Below are 17806 nucleotides of genomic sequence, written 5' to 3' on the forward strand. Positions count from 1 at the left end.
TCTTGAATTCCTGCTACATATTAGACACTGACATACATCCTGCCCCAAATGAGCTTATATTCTAAGGGAGAGATACTGAATGAGTGGCAAGTAAAATGTGGTTTAACAGCTGGTGATAGGCTGAATGGAGAGAAGTTAAACAGAATGGGCTTATGTGGGTTGGCCAAGGAAGGCTTTACTAATCAAGTGAGACTGAGACGGATCTGGGAGAACTGAAGGAGTAGGCCTTGTGACTGTCTGGGAGAATTCTATTTCAGCCAGAAGGAACTTGCTTTGAGAAACAGCAAGGGGCTGGCATGCTGAGCAGAGCAAGAGAGGGAAGGCAGAGTCAGAGAAGGAACTGGAGTCAGAGAGTGTAAGAATCTTCAGGCCATTGTAAGAATATTGGATTTTATTCTGGGTGATCTGCAAAGTCATTAGAAGACTTTGAGGAGAGAAATGACATGATTTGCATCTATTTGTAAAGCATCACTCTGGCTGATATGTTGAACTGATATGGGAGCAACGGCAGAGGTGGGGAGACCAGCCAACAGGTTGCTGCAGGTGGTGGTTTGGAGCAGGGAGGTCGTAGTGGAGATGGTAAGTGGTCAGAGACTGGATAGAGTGTGAAAGCAGAGTCAACTGGATTTGCTGATGGATTCGAAAGTGGCATCAAGGAGGACCAAGGTTTTGGTCCTGACCAAAGGACATGCATGGAGGAGGATGTGGGAGGAGGAGGTGATGCGTGTGTGTGTCACAGTGGAGTGGGAGGTGGACCAGGAACCAGGAATTTGTTTCTGAAAATACTGAATTTGAGATGCCTGTTAGATATCCAAATAGAGATCTCTCTGGAATCTCGAGTGGGTCCACACTGAAGACATAAATTTGAGGCTTGTTAGCAAATAGATGGTGTTTACAACTATGAGATTGGATGAGACCAAAGTGGTATAATTTAGAGAGAGAACAGGTCCAAAGGCTGGGCACTGGGGCACTATAATTTTTAGAGGTTGAAAAAAATGGGAAGAAACCAGCCAGAGTCTAAGGGGGAGATGTGTTCTGGGAACTAAGTGAAGAAAGCTGCTGAGAGCTCAAATACGATGAGAATGACCCTTGCATTTAACAGCATAGAGGTCAGGGGTGAGGAGAGTGGTACAGTGGCAGGGCGGGGCCAAGCCTGATTGAAACGGGTTCATGAGAGGATGCCCGCTATATGGATATATATATCCATGCAGGGTGCAGATGCAGACAGCTCAGCTCGTTTGAGGAATCATCCTGCAAACGGGAGCAGAGAAATGGGACAGGACCTGAAACATGAGGGCAAGAATCAGTTTTTGTTTGTTTTTTCTTTAAGAAGAGAGAAATTGTTGCAGTGTGTGTGCTGATGGGGGCTGGGGAGAAGAGGAGTGACCTTGAGTAAGGGAGGGGACTGATCTTGCACACAGGTATAGGGAGGCCCTCCATTGGAGCAGGAAGGTCCATTCAAAGAAATGAGAGTGACCAGAGCTTGTGGGGGTGCGGAGTGGGGGAGGTGCGGGGGGCTGGTGGAGCAGGCAGGCTGGTGGGTTAGAGGTAGGAGGAGTAAGAACAGGATGCAGGGTCAGCAGCTGAGAGCAGGATGCTGGCAGAAGCGCTGAATGTTTGAGAAGGGAGAAAAAAGTGCACAGTTGTTACTCAGCACCTAGGGAATACAGGGACCAGGGCATGGAGCTGGATTGTGGGGAAACACCAAGGCCCCTTTGAAGTTGGTGGCTGTGAATATAAAGTGAGTGAAATTCATGAAATTTAAGGTAGATCAAAATTAAGCAACAGAAAGCGAGTTTAACATAGAGTGATTTAAATTCTTTAATCCCATGATTCCTCTTTTCTGAAACCTACAAGGGTTCCCTCTAAGTCCAGCACTGGATCCAGGCTCCACACTTGCTTTTCCCTGTGCGGCGCTCTCTGCCCACCCAAGCCTACGCTCTGCTGGTTCCCAGCTCAGGGCTGGCCTTCTGACTGGTCGGCCTCCGTCCTTCACTCTGAATGCCTTGAGTCTGTTAAGTTTTGTTCATGCAGTTCCCTAAGCTGCACCTGCTCTGGGAGCTCTGACAGCCCTGGCTCTCCTTTCTCTGCATTTTCATTAGGTTCTGGGCTTCAGCATTCACTGATTGCTTTCTGATTATTTTACCCAGGAGAGCTTTGTTTTCTGCATAGATTAAATGTGCTCGAGGTCAAGGGCAACTCTCCTCCTAGCACTGGGCATCTAGAAATGTTTGATAACATGATCAAGGTTGAAGAAAGAAGGCAAGGCTGGTTGCTGAGCCCCAGGCGGGGCCCCTGACTTCCATCAGCGGGACATAGTAACTTTCAGCTCCAGAACCCTATAGTCCACCCTCATAAATGCTAATTGGCAATTGTTTAAAAAGGCACCCATATCACAATGGTGTATCATTCTCTTTGGCTTCCCTCTTTCACAGCTCTTCAGGTGCCTGCCTGTGGATTTAAGTGGAATTAGAGGAGCTGCGGGAAGATCCCCTACAGAAGAGAATGGCAACCCACACCAGTATTCTTGCCTGGAGAATTTCATGGACAGAGGAGCCTGGCGGGCCACAGTCCAGAGGGTCTCAAAGAGTCAGACACCACTGAAGCCACTTAGCATGCATGTAGAGGAGCTACAGGGGAGGCAGGGGGTGTTTGTGTTTCCTCGCTGACAGTCATCAGTGAACCAGAGATTGCAGCTTCTGAAGCTGGCAGAGAGGTGACCTGTATGAAGGCCTCTCCACCTCCTGGGGCAGAGAGCATCCAGTGGAGCACTGTGCAGTTATTAGAGGGATAATGGGATTCATTGCAGCAAGGACTGCTTGGCTGGGGCAGAGCTTATTTTAATTCTCAATGTTAATAAACTTGTGGCTATTGCTTTTTTCACACCAATGTGCCTCACACCTCATTTCGTCTGCCCATTAGGCAATTACCAACAGCGCCCCTGTTCCCAGCATCTCTTAAACACGGAGCAATTATGCTTACTTGGTGAATGATGATGAAACTTGGAGGAGGCAAGTGCACTGGCATAGAACTTTCCTCCCGACTTCATCAGGTGCGCAGCGGACACATGCCTTCAGTGGAAAACGGGGCTGTGGTTACAACCTTCATAATCACAGAGAGGTGGGGACCATCCCCTCCTGGAACCCCAACGCAGCTCCACTAGTGCACCACCTGGGCCAGCCCCTGCTGACCTCTGACCCCCTGCGCTGGGCAGTGAAAACAGCCCATCCGGCTTGGGAAATGAGCATCTAATGCTCTTCATTCATCTTGAAATGGGAAGTTTTTGATAGGTCTTAAGGGTGTATTAATGCATCAAAAGTAATGATCCCTTTATTTACAAAGTTGCTTAATTCCTCCCTTTTGGATCTGAGTGGATTTTCACTTTACCAGGTGACTGTGATTTTCACAGCAGCTTAAACAACCCCTTTTTACCCCCTGCCTGGTCCTTCCTACCTAGATGAAGCCAGCCTGACTTCTGACTCCATTTGTAACATCTTCTTGGGTGTGAAGGGGGTTTTATAAGAGGGGACAGTGACAGCATTTGGACAGGGATGGGGAGACATGACGTAGGTCTGTCTCACCCAGAGAGAAGTGCCCTTGCCCTCGGCCAGCTTCGTGGCATCCCTGCCCCTGCCCCCCCAAATCTTCCTTTGTCTGAACTGGTTATGTCCCAGTGTGGTTCCACTTGCCTCCAATGTCCCCAAGCACCGGCTTCCCACAGGACAAATTTCAGGAATCTTCAATGAAGACAAGGCAGAAGTCCTGTCAGAACAGGACTGTTTGTGGTGGCAGCAGTGACATCACTTTAGTGAGTTGCAACTCATTACCTTTCTAAAGAAATGAAAAAGAATAAAATAGAGCAGAAAATATCAGACTGGTAAGTATTGTTTCACTAAGATTTGGGTTTGCTTTGTTCATTCAAGAAATAGTTATTAAATGACTATTCCTCAGCAGGCAGAGTTGGTGGGCCTGAAGTCTAGGAGCTGGTTTTAGTTCTGTGTTTTTATCTGTGTCTACTTGCAGCTCTCTGTGTGTACTGGATCGCAATATAAAATGTATCTCCTACCATATATCAGTGTAGAAAATCTTGGTGAATCCCTGATGAAGTTCCCAGCATCCATGCATCCCTGAGCTACTTCTGGCTCCAAAGATTCTCCCCTAGCCAACCCAAGCCTTGGATCCAGAATGCAGTGCTCTTAGTTGCCAAGTGCTTGCCTGTCAGGATTCAATGTGTGTTTTTAAATTTTTTTTCTGCCCTACTCCCTGGAAGGGGGAGCTGGCATTTTGAAGTACGTGGCTCAGAGAGAAGGTGTCAATGACTTAGGTGACAGAGACTCAGGCACCACTCAGACAGAGACTTAGGTACCAGCAAACGATGCTGGGCTTGAACGCTTTCAATCAGAAAAGTCTCTGGGTAAAACACTTTCACGGAAGACTCACAAGAGCCCAGAGTCAATGAGGTACCTGTGGGGTAAGCTGGCCAGAATTTCTAAAAGCAACAATTTCTGAAGACTGTTTTCACCCTTGGATAGTTTCAGAGGGTGTGGAATTTGCTACAACCACAGATAGAAAAGCCATTAATTTAAAGAAACTTTTATTTTTCTGATTGCAAAAATTCTGAATCGGTAGTTGATAGTATGTGTGTTGGTGGGGGCTTTGCAAGAGAGCATCTCCATGCTGCTAAGCTGCATTTTCAGCAATGTGTCCCAGATTATCTTAGGAATTTCTGCCATTCCAAGTGGGCTTGTCATCAGGACTGAGTCTGTCATGATAGTTGGAGATTGCATCTGAGATAACACTGGGGCAAGATGGGGTGTGAGGATGGGATGTGAGACCTGGCCTTACATTCAAAGAGGGCGTCAGCCTAGACTTTCGATGAGGCTATGGCTAGAATCACAGATGGTTTTCACAAAACTTTCTTTCCTATTATAGGACAAAGCTACTGATATAGCTTTATATATTATTATCTGAACACAAATCATGTCAATGTATTATGGACAGCATTGTGACATTACATCGTATTTTTTGATGTTGCCAACTTGAACTCTTTGGATATCTACAGACTTTTTGTGACTTTGGTTTTGTAATAGATTGGAACCTCTGAGGTGTTGGTTTGGTCAGTTTGAGAAGATTGATCGAGGGCATGCCTGAAAGTCGATCCCATGGGGATGCTAAGTGGAGGCTGTTCTGGAAAAGTCATTTCATGCCACCCTCTTCATTAGCTAAGGAGAGGTAAAAGTAAACTCTAAACCTGTTTAAGAGCACTTTGGACACTTCCAGGGCAATGCTGTTATAGATGGTGGGCACTGTGTCCCCAAATGGCATTTCCACATAATATATGACAATGACCCAGGAAGAATGAAGCAGGGAGGGGGGTCTCAGGTCAAATGCCTACCCAGCACTGCAGCTCTGCAAAGTTCAGGAATCCTCTTCCCTTTTAGTTTATTTTTTAAAAAGGGGTCTTCTCTTGCTCTCCCTGCCCCAGCAGCAAAAGTCTTGTATTCAGAAAACTTGGAAGACCAAAAATACAAAGAGCCAAAGGAAAATAATCACTGATAATCCTTCCTGTTTCTCTCAGTCCCACTACCCAGCCAAGCAATGTGGCTGTTACGACAGCGCGGCACATGTCCTTCCAGGTGGTTTTCTTTACCATATAGAGACATGGAGAGTGTAAGGGGACACTTATATTGGGACTTCAATCCCTAAAGAAACATTAGGCAGAGTACTTCCACCTTTCCTTCTGCTGCCTCACTTACTCCCCTATACTCATGGGGAGATGAGTTATTGGGATGGGAAAGTGATTAGGGAAATTATTTAAGCATTCCCCTTCCACTCTGAGATTCAAGGATTTCATGTCAACTTGTCCTCAACACCTCTAATGGCCTTTAGCCGGGCAGCTCCCTTCCCCTTTGTTGGTGAGCACTGAGAAATATGCGGGGAAGGTTCTTTGTTGTCCCACTGTTTGGGGGATAGTATGGTGTCTAAAGGGCAGTGCTCGGATGCTCACCACCTGTGGCCTGGGATCGTGGAGCACTTCCCACGGATAAGCTTACAGGGCTGCCCCTTCCCTTGCAGGCAGGACTTAGTTCTGAGTGAGTCAGGAGAGTTCACAGAGGAAAAGAGTAGAAAGCCCACTTTGCCTTAGCTCTAAGTTACATTTTCCCAGTCGGAACTCTTCGTAACAAAACTGGTATTTTGTTCTTTGTCTGACTCTTCAGTCCATTTCTCAGTTGGATTCTAACTCTGAGAGAAAGTGAGAAGTGTGATTAATTATCAAACTCCAACATAGACTTTTACAAAATATAGCACCATGACACTATACATGTTGTTTTGTTCTTTGCTTTTTCCCCCCATAGAAATAGATTATAAACGTTTTTTCATGACAATAAATATTGTGTCTGCGGCATGATTTTTAATGGCTGTATCACATTCCAACACAGAGATATGCCATACTTTACCTAATCAATTATCTTCTTTTAGACATTTAGGCTGTTTCCATGTATGTATATGAATAATGCTGCAGTGAATGCCTGGAGACTTTATATCTTAGCATACACTTCTGATTCTTTCTGATAAAATCTTAGAATTAAGATATAGACATAACATTTTTTAGATGTTTTGTTTTTAAAAACAGCTTTATTAAAATGTAACTGGCACACAGTAAACTGTATATACTTAAAGCGTTCATTTTGAAAAATTTGACATATATATACACACCCGTGGAACCTTCGTCACAATTCATGGTAGTGACTGTATCCATCACCTCAAAAGTTTTTGTACCCTTTGTAAGCCCTCCCTCATGCCCTCCTCACCCTTTCCCCAGGAAACCACTGATTTGATCTTTATCACTATGGCTTGGATTTTCTAGAGTTTTATTTAAATAGAATTGTACTGTATGCATACTTTGTGTTCAGCAAAACTACTTTGAGATTCATCTATGCCACTGAGTGTATCAACAGTTCATTCCTTCTTATTGCTAAGTAGTATCCCATCCTATGGATAGAGCATGTGTTATTTATCCATTCACCTGTTGTTGGATATTTGTGTTGTTTCCAGTTTGCAGTCACAGGCATACCCTGGAGATACTGCAGTTTGATTCCAGATCACAGCAATAAAGTGAATATCGGGATAAAGCAAGTCATACAAATTTTGTTTCTCAATGCATATAAAAATTATGTTTACACTTTTCCAGAGTCTATTAAATGTACAATAATATTATTGTCTTAAAATATAGCACTTAAAATTCTGTCTTAAGAAAACAATGTGCATATCTTAATTAAAAAATACTTTATCATTGGGTCTTCCTTGGTAGTTTTATGGTTAGTACTGCACTCCCAATGAAGGGGGCATGGTCCCTGGTCAGAGAACTAAGATCCTGCATGATAAAAAAAAAACAACAAAACCCCCAAACTTTATTACTAAAAAATGGTATCATCTGAGACTTCAGCAAATCATGAATCTTTTTGTAATAGTAACATCAGAGATCACTATGCATGCTAAGTTGCTTCAGTTGTGTCTAACTTTTTGTGACTCTATGGACTGTGACCTGCCAAGATCCTCTGTCCATGGGATTCTCCAAGCAAGAATCCTGGAGTGGGTTGCCATGCCCTTTTCCAAGTGATCTTCCCAACCCAGGGACTGAACCCGTTCTTACATATCCTGCCTTGGCAGGTGAGTTCTTTACCACTAGCACCACTTGGAAGTCACAGATCACTATAACAAATATAATAATAAAGAAAAAGTTTGAAATATTGTAAGAATTACCAAAATGTGAGACAGAGACACAGAGTCAGCAAATGCTGCTGGGAAAGTGGCACTGATAGACTTGTTTGATGCAACATTTCCACAAGCCTTCAGTTTGTAAAAGACACAATATCTGCATAGGCAATATAGCAAAACACAATAAAATGGGCTTTGCCTATATTACAAGTTAAAATATGGGGGGCATTTTTGCCCAAGACTATGCAGACCTCAGGTCTCATTTCTCTTAGGTAAATACCTAGAAGTGCATTGGCTGGGTCATACGGTGGGAGTATGTTTAACTTTTTTAAAAGACTGCTAAATTGTTTGATAAAGTAGTAGTTCCCTATTAAGCCTATTTGATATTTAGTTTAAGATAATCCAAATGAATTTTAATTAGTTTTATTTGCTCTGAGAATAGGAACATAAAAAAATGGGACAGTGAAGCTAGAAAGAAATTGGTTTTGTGATTTTTTTTGTTGTTGTTTTTTTTTTCTTTACTGAAGAGGAAACAGTGATCCAGAAAGGGTAAGTAACTTTTCCAAGGTTTTCAGTTCACAGGCTAGTCTCTTCACTCTTTTATAAAACCCTGCCGTTTGGGAGGAATGCTACTAGTCATGGTGCAACTTCTCAGCATGGCCTTGTGTTGTGACCGTCAAGGGCACAGTATTCAAAATAGGCCTCAATGTGCATGTGATATGTAACTTTGGACATGAAACATCTTTTGAAATTGGGGGAATTTTGCAGGAGATGGAGTAAAGAGTATCCAAAGGGAAATAAGAGTGTAATCTACAGGAGGTCATCTCTGACCATGCATAGTATCAACAGCAGTTCAACATCAGGGAAAATAAAAATGTGCACTCATCAGTGATGCATGGAGGAGATCCAACTGGTTTCTAAACTAACTGATGCACCCAAAGATTAAGGCTACAGAGCAGTTCATTAAAAATGAAGAAAGCAGTATGCCAATTACCCAGCCCCTTCAGCTTACCTTTGAAGCACCCACCTCTTATTATCATATTCATAAGCATTGTCCCTCATCAGTCTTCCTGAGTAAAGTTAACAAGTATATGCGTTCTCTCTCTTGAAATTATTTTGCTTAGCCTAAGAAGCTGTCACGGTGTTGAGAAGGCTGCCGCTTTAACCAGATTTCATCTTTTTGTGTCACCGCTCATGTCAGAGTAAAAATGCACTCAGACATAAGAGTTGTCCTGCTTTCATCAAGAGCGCCAGCCTGCCTGAGCCTCGTTCCACTTGGTTAAGCTTGTTATTTAAATTGTTAAAATTGAGACATCGGCAGTAAATTTCAGAGAAGATATAACAATTATTAGATACAAGCTGGGCTCTTGTACTTGAGAACATACCATGCCCTCCATCCACTAGCAGAATTAGCCACAAATAATTTACAATGCTTGCTTTAAGAAGTGCGCCCTATAGTACTTGGATGGCATTAAATCACAGCCCGCCCCCACCTGGATCATATTTCCAACTTTAAGATAGATTTGGCACCAGTCAGCAGAGTGGCGGAGCACTCCCGGGGACCGCCTTTTAATGCCTATAACTCTTGAAGGGCTGAGTGAGGATTCCCGAAGCTGCCTTCTGGCTATGAGTTTTGTGTTTAGGTGACTTTATATACCAGGCAGGGGAGCCACAATCCAGAACAATTGCCCTTTGAGGGTGAGGAGAAGGAAAAGCTGGGCGGCTCTCTGAATGACCTTGTACTATTCAGTCATCCCACTGAAATCCTAGAGGAGCACTTGACCTTCTGGTGACTGTACCCCATGCCACCCTCTGCTTGTACTGAGGCCAAGGCTAAAGGGAAGAGACAGTATGAATGAAGCATGGAATCTTCGAACGGACCATCAGAGTCCCTCTGATCCGTATTAGCCAACCTCTCTTTCAGTAAAGGGAGCCCAATAAGTACTTGCTTATTTAGCAGTGGATTCATTAGACTTTGGGGTCCATACAAATCCTAGGGTTGGCTATTGTTGTTGTCTAATGCAAATGACTTTCAAGCCAAATCTCCCCTAATCCACACTTGTGAAAAAGATCCCTTGGATCCAAATGTTGCACTTGACATTTAGTTACATTGTTTCATAATATTGGTTTTGGTCCTTTATTTCTATTAATGAAATATTTTAAAATTCTGCTTCTGACATTTAATGCATCATATTTGTGTAATTTTTAAATTTGTGTATCTTTCTCCAAATCATAGTGGAAAAGAGAAATTTTAAGAGTTGAAAGAAGGCTTGGACATCATCAATCTAATCTCTCATTTTAAAAGCCAATAAAACAAGAACTGAAGAGGTTAAACAACTGTCTCAAAGTCATACATCTGAGTGGCATTAAACCATGGTACTCTTTGAGTAATCTTCCCAGGTGGCGCAGTTGTAAAGAAGCTGCCTGCCAATGCAGGAGACACAAGAGATGTGGGTTCCATCTTTGGGTCAAGAAGATCCCCTGGAGTAGGAAATAGCAACCCACTCCAGTATTCTTGCCTGGAGAATCCCATGGACAGAGGAGCCTGGCAGGCTATAGTCCACGATGTCGCCAAGAGTCTGATGCGACTGGGTGACTGAGCATACTCTTTGAGACTATGTTTTCTTGTTATTTGAAAATTTACCCTACTGTAAAATGGGTACACATTTTCTCACCTTATCCATAAGACCACTCTAGGAAGGTTTGTAAACATACCTTTTAAGAGTCAGCATCTGGTCTTGATATTTCTACATTATTTCACTATTCTTAGGCATCACCTCACATCCTTTTGCCTGAAATATCTCCCAGCCCTTGGCCACCTGTTTATGCCAGGATGCCACAGTGACTGTCTCTTTTTTTTAAAAAAATAATTTATTTTTTGACTGTGCTGGGTCTTCATTGCTGCCTGGGGGCTTCCTCTAGTGACAGCGAGTGGGGGCTACTCTCTTGTGGAACACAGGCTCTTAGGAGCATGGGCTTCAGTAGTTGAAGTGCACAGGCATATTTGTTCTGCGGTATGTTGGGTCTTCCTGGACCATGGATCCAACCCATGTCTGCTGCATTGCCAGGCAGACTCTCAGCCACTAGACCACCATGCAAGCCCCACAGTGGCCATCTTTTATGGATATAGCCAGCAGTGCCTGCCTCATGCCTGTCCATGAGCTGCCTTGTTGACCCTGATGCATGATACTGTTTGGAATCCCATTCTGCATCTTTGCAGCTTGGTAATACAGAGGTGTTCATCAGGGCATTCAAGAGAAACAACCAAAGGTATATGGGTATGTGTGTGTGATAAACAGATTGGCTCATCTGATAATGGAGGCTGGCGAGTCCAAACTCTCTAGCTTGGGCTGACCCAAGACAGGCTCAAGACCCAGGAGAGCTAACGGTGCTGTTCCAGTCCGAAGGCCAGCAAGCTGTCACTGATTCAGATGTTAGTTGCATCCAAGAACACCCTCCAAGTTGGGAATTCTCTGGAGGTCCAGTGGTTAGGAATCAGTGCTCTCACTGCCAAGGGCCGGGGTTCAATCTCTTGTCAGGCAAGTAAGATCCCACAAACTACAGGCCTGCCCCTCCAAAAGAGAAACAAAAATACCCTCCAAGTTGATACATAAAGTTACTCTTCACAAGGGGTTTCTACTCTGTGAAACAAATCTCTGATGACTGAGGTATGGGAGTCAGTGGATATTCTTCCTGCCCTTCCCTGCCCCAGGATGCAGTCGTGCACATAGCCTCCCTGGAAAGCATCTGCTCCTCTGAGCAGTCGTGCACGTACTTTAGCGTGGAGCCTAGTTTGATGTCTCATCCCCTTCCTCTCACTTTTGCCTTCCCAGGATTGTACCTCCTCCCAAAGTCTCACCGCCTAAGTTTTGCCTCAAGACTTCATTTTTCCAGAAGCCTATATCTACTTATCAGCTAGCAAATCCCTCTCTAAACTGATTACAGCCACACGCCTGTTGTATGAAACATACTCTCTTTATATCTCGTGCAAATTTTAAGAAACTCTTACTTACTGTAAAGCTTCAGTTGATTCTTTTTGACCAGTTAAAGACCTGTTGTAGATTATATACAAGTTTCAATGTTAACAACTATTATTACTTATCATTTATGCGTAGAGTCTGAACTGTAACTTTGTCAGCTTCACTCACACAGCCCAAATCAATTCTCTCTGTCTAAACAAAGCAATTTAGCTTCTTGGTAATTTACCAGTTACAGAGCACTTATTTATAGGAGAATTCATAAGTGAGGGATATGGTGAAGGGTATGAAGAATAAAAGATATGATTTCTGCTCTCAAATTATAGTCTACCAAGCATTTTTGCTTTTTGTTCTCGCCAAACTGATATTATACATACCTGATAGACATGTGAAATATTTTGTAAATGTTTTTTGACCAAGATGTTTCAAAATTCAAATGATTCTGTTGGAGCCATTGAAAATCCTGGTGATGATGAGCCAGAAGGCACAAAACAGGCTCAGATACTAGAGAGAAAAAGATGTAGTAGTTGGTGCCAGTGAAAGCTCACTGGTGGGTTGAAGCACGCTTTTCCTCTCGTTGCTTACTGACATTTTGAGGAGTCTTGAAGGGAGTAGATCCACAGATGATATAAAACCAGCAAGAAGTCCATAAACAATGCTGACTCTGAAATATATAGAATAACTATTTTTTAATAGTAGATTTATAATCCAAATTAAAACTTGTTTAGGCCAATGTTACGATTCAGTTGCATTCTCCAAAGCACAGGTAGGTGAAGGAGAGGGTGGAGCAAATTGAGAGAGTAGCATTGACATATATACACTAGCGTGTGTAAAATAGATAGCTAGCGGGAAGCTACTGTATAGCCACAGGGAGCTCAGCTTGCTGCTCTGTGATGACCTAGATGGCTGGGATTGGGAGTAGGTGGGAGGGATGGGCGAGAGGGATGGGATATATGTATATTTATAGCTGATTCACATCCTTGTACAGCAGAAAGTCACACAACATTGTAAAGCAATTATTTTCCAATTAAAATTTTTTTTTTAATTTTTAAAGAGTGGGGAAAAAGATGGAGGAGAAATCTGATGGTTAAAATTAGACTTTGGAGCTTTCTAATATCTGTTTTCTATCTGGCTACTGGAGAGGATCCCAGGGATGGGGTGGCACAGAGTCGGACACAACTGAAGTGACTTAGCTAAGCACCGGAGAGGAGCAGATACTACAAGTTAATAGCATAATTGGTAGTTGATAAGAAGTGTTTGTCTTATTACCCTACTTCAGTTTTGGATACATAAATTAACCATTTTGTACTTTTTTACCCTATTCCTATGTCTGTCCTAAAAATAATAATTAAAAGATGCAGACAGGCTATCTTGAAATAAAGGACTAGAAAACCTTTATGAACCATGTATTTCCTGTATGATAGAGGTACTACTATGAAAAATTACTATAAGATCTAAAATCTTCAAAAACATCCCCTAGTTCTATTATGCCTTTCTATAATTGGGTCTTGACCTTTATCCAGGCAAAACTCTCACTGATTTTCAGTTGATTGAGCTGATTTGAGTTGAATCAGGTCAGCTACAAATGGCCTCTCTCTACTCTGCATTCTGATCGTGTGACACAGCGTGTCATAATGTGGCAATGATATGTATTGGCAATCTCATACCACTGATTAATTGCTGGGAAAGTAATTTCTTTATAATTGTACTAGAATGCTTTTCATGCCTGACATCATAGGGACTCAGGCATACTGGCTCAGAATGGCCCCAAAAACCTGTCTCAAGACTCCCATCCCACCTGAAAATGACCCCAAGTCTTTAAAGATAACAGTAGCCATTCACATCTCGAGTGCTGACTCGTGCCAGGCACTGCCTCCCCTGCTGTCGTCTTCACCAGAACCCCATGAGGTGGGTGCCCTAAGCAGGTGTTACTGTCCCACGTGAGATGGGGCACCTTGCCCTTTGTTTCCTTGCTCTTCTGCTAGGAGAGCAGCTTTGTCTGAGTTAGTTGTTGCTCTAGCTCTAGCATCCAGGACAATGACCATCACTTCACAGATGCTCAGCCACTATTTGTTGAGTGATCACAGAGCCAGGATAGCTGAGCAAGCCTGCAGATTTGACACCCAGTGTGTATGAAGGCTGGGCAGGTTCTCCCCGCAGAAGGGGACAGAGTGCTTAGGAGGTCGTGCATGGGGCTCACTACAGGATGGAGATGCATGGAGACTGCTTACTTTCTCTGTATCTGTTTCCTGTCTTGCTCTCTTATTTTTCCTCCAGGCTTACTCCCAATTCACCCCACACCCTGGAAGCACTTTCTTGCCTTAGAGCAGAAATATTCTACTTTCCCCTAAGCCATGGGATATGTTGAAACCGAGTTTGGGTATCTCATGACTGATGGGCACCAGTATCGCTTTGCAGAATAATCGTGAACACTGGACAGTCCAGGAAATCCAAGGAGAAAGCTAACCAAAGGGATGTCAGCATCTTGAAGGCTGGATGGAGGCGGGGTGTGCTTGACAGGGAAGTCCACTGACCGCACACCTTGAAAAGGTGACACGGCTCATTACCTGGCAGCTTTTTTGGTGAGAAGTGACTGGACCCTAGTGCTTCAGTGGAATGTGAGCATGCTGCCTTGGGACAATTGGTTGGTCCTAACCAAAAATGAAAGCAGAAGAAGACCAAATGCCTTTCTACCCCAATATGGGGGAGGGAGATTGAAAAGAACACTTGCTGCTCCTTCGGGGTCTGCCTGCTCTGTGCTCCTGCAGGCGCATGGCAGAGCTCCGGCGTCTAAGGAGCACATCACACTCATCCGCCAGGTTCAAAACGCATCCTCACAGCCTTTCAGAGCACTTGACATCCTTTCAAGTTAGCTGATACAAAGGCAAATGCAAACAGAGTGTGTTTCGAGGGCGTTCTGTCAGTCAGGCCTCAATCTGTATGTTCTTCAAGACACTCCTTCTCCTGCCTGATTTATTTCATATTAAAAGGGCTGTCAATCTGTATCACAAGAACAGGTAGAGAAAAAGTGAGTGATGTTTGCGGAGTGGGTTTTCTGTTGTTGTTTGTTATTGTTAAAAAATAATGGTCTCCCTCTCTTCGGCCACACTCCTGACTCACCGACTCACCCTCCACAGCTCCCTCAGTCCTGACTTGATTTTCTCTGCAGGTATCTGCACATCCGAGGTATGAACTGCACGTACGAGATGCATTTACATTAGAAACGTATTTTGTGAGGCTGTGGCAGACCCTTTTTTATTATCCATCAAATATATCTCTTTTTACCATCTGATGGCTTGGCAACAGGCCCATTCTTCTTTCAAAAAAATAAATGTGCCTGCAACGTGGCAGAATAGTCAGCATTGAAGAGGCTTTGACTGGTTAATGCAAGTTGCTTTCTTTGGGCTTCATTAGGACAGGATACTAAGGTTGTAATAGGCAGTTCCGGGTGGGAGTGCTTTATGGGACCAGCTGCATTATTGTTGTATGTTAGGATATCGATTATTGCCTTCTCCTGTCACTTAGGCCAGCATTTCTTACTTTAATCTGCTGTTTCGGTCTATAAATAGAATTGCTCCATCATCCTGTACTATTAATTTCTCACCAATCTTGAAGATGCCTGAACCAATCAAAGCCATCTTCACCAGCCACGTGAAAAACTACTCCCAAATTACAAAGTAACCAGAAGTCATATTATCTCCAGACACAGGGTCTATTTTGAACATGTGTGGGAATGACTGGGGAAACTTGTCAAAAAGCAAACTCCTGGGTCCCAACCTCATAAATGTGGAAATAGGACCCAGGAATCTATATTTTCAATAATCACTCATGTGATGCCTGGGAAAAGCTGGGGGGCAGAGTGTGCTCAGGTGAGGGTGATGCCGGGTTGGCGAGGAGCTGGCAGGAGGCCCTGGACTCTGTCCCAGACATCTGTTTGTGATGCAGCTGACCTTGACTCTTCTCCTTCCCTGCAGCCCTCCCCCAGGCTTTACCCCCCTCTTTGTAGGCTGCCCCTAAGCTCCACCTCCCCCCGAAGGTTTTCTGAGGGCTCCACCTCTTCTGGGTCTACCTTTAGTATTTTGGAGAAGTATTTTAGAGTAGAACATGGAGAAGGAAATGGCAATCTACTCCAGTATTCTTGCCTGGGAAATCCCATGGACCAAGGAGCCTGGTGGGCTATACAGTTCATGGGGTTGCAAGAGTCAGATACAACTGAGCGACTAAACAATAACAAAGAGAAGAACATGACCACTTAGAAGAAAGACCCAAATAAAAAATGATGTTAATGCTGCTCTCTCTTTTCCAAAACAATTAGACACATAATAAAATTTTGAAGTGAAAAGATGAGGAGGAGAGGAAGAAGAAAAACATTCTAGAATAAAATATAGGCCAAACTGTTGCTCAGGAACAAAGCCCTCCAGAGGCCCTAGGAAGATGCTGCCTTCAAGGAAGCAGCAGACCCTCTTCCTTGAGGATGGGGCCCTGGGAGACATCCTGGGGCATCAAGGGAGGGCCAGGTGTGAGCAGATGCTGCCAGGAAAGGGATACAGCATCACAAACCTGCTTTGGCTCTCAGCTCTTGCTTGCTGAAAGGCGGTGCCTGGAGGACGCTGCAGATCTAGGAGGACTCACTAGGACTTGGGAAGAAAACTCATGGAAAACCAATAGTAAAATAAATATATTAAAACCAAAAATAGTAAATACTCAAATTCTTCAACTCCTAATTATTTTAGTATTTTACTATTATCTGGGCTCTTGAGTTTTTTTACATGAGTTGGATCTCTTTGGCAGAAATGCTATACTGTGGTGGGTTAGGCTGTGTCTTATCCCAGTTGTGCATTCAGTGACATCATCTTGGCAGCTTGCAACTGGCCAGGGGAGGTGTATTTACACCATGGGAATCAGCAAATGCTATGAAACAGCACTTGGTTTATTGTTTCATGGACTACCTGAACTTAAGAAAGTGTTGGGGGGAAATGTTAATAATTAAACGTACAAGTGTGTTATGCCTATAGCTGTTATATTATGATAGCACAAAACTTTGAAGAAATATTCTTCTAGTATTTGAAAATCATTATCTGATTCAGCAAAGAAGTCACTCATACCACTGACGAACGAATATAGTTCTGACATATGTCTTCATTTTCCACTTCTGTCCTACTCATTAATGTAAATGAAAATATCCACTTCTATTCATGTCAGAACTACACTTCATTCATCACTCTCAATATAGGATGGTGATGGACACAAGAGTTCATGAAAAATTGGCAAAGCCTCTGAGTATGTGGAATTATAATAGTTTTACTCATTTTATCTTTATTTGTAAATTACTTGCTATGCATCCTTCAAATCAGTAGAATTTCTAATAAATCCATGCACACATATATACAGGCAGCCTCCTCCCACACCCTTTGCCACTATGCTGATGTTAAACAATTACTAGCACTTCACTGTCTTAATCACATTTATAAATATAAACATGGCTTCTTCCTTACGAACCACAAGTAGGGAGCAAACTTATTCAGAGGCAATCTTATCTCATCTACTGGATTACATGTTTCTTGAGTCAAGAGTCCATCTCTAATTCAGTCTTTTATCTGCTGTTTTACTTAATGCAGAACTTATATTCAGCAAGTGTTCTTAAATACCAAATAAATGGTATACAATTTTCCCTTGCTATCCACAGGGGATTGTTTCCAGGAGCCCCCCTGGGGCACTAAAATCTGAAGATGCTCAAGTCTCTTGAAAAAAATGGTATAGAGCAGTGGTATATACCCATATCCGTAGGTAGAGAGGACCACCTGCATCTCAACACAGGCATGCTGGCTAATGATGAGCGGTATCACATGTCCTCGGTAGGAGTAAAACACAGGAAGACCAGAATGGAGCAAAGAAATGTAGACTCTCTGGTTCATGACAATTTGGGACTAGCAATTAAGATCAGCCTGCTCTATAATTTGGGACTAGCAAGTAAGATCAACCTGCTGTTTATTTGCAAGAAGCTCCCTGATAATTTACACTTGAGATGTTGGGATGGTTGCTGGGCTTGACTATCTGTCAACTGTCTTCTCTGCTCCCAGAGCAGTCCTTGAAAATCAGTTTGGTTTTGG

At 43.3% G+C, this 17806-nt stretch overlaps 1 long non-coding RNA gene across 2 annotated transcripts; it reads left to right on the top strand.

Annotated features, from left to right (window-relative positions):
* Positions 1–230: 230 nt before the first annotated feature.
* Positions 231–2889, top strand: LOC139035183 (uncharacterized). 2 transcript variants are annotated; one of them, XR_011487779.1, is made up of 2 exons: positions 231–375; positions 2436–2889. It is a non-coding gene; the product is annotated as an uncharacterized lncRNA (long non-coding RNA). The 2 variants fall into 2 exon arrangements; XR_011487780.1 differs by lacking the exon at positions 231–375 and adding an exon at positions 383–579.
* The last annotated feature ends 14917 nt before the right edge of the window (positions 2890–17806 follow it).

This window comes from Odocoileus virginianus, chromosome 1 (genome assembly GCF_023699985.2).
Source record: "Odocoileus virginianus isolate 20LAN1187 ecotype Illinois chromosome 1, Ovbor_1.2, whole genome shotgun sequence".
In the NCBI taxonomy this organism is placed as follows: domain Eukaryota; kingdom Metazoa; phylum Chordata; class Mammalia; order Artiodactyla; family Cervidae; genus Odocoileus; species Odocoileus virginianus.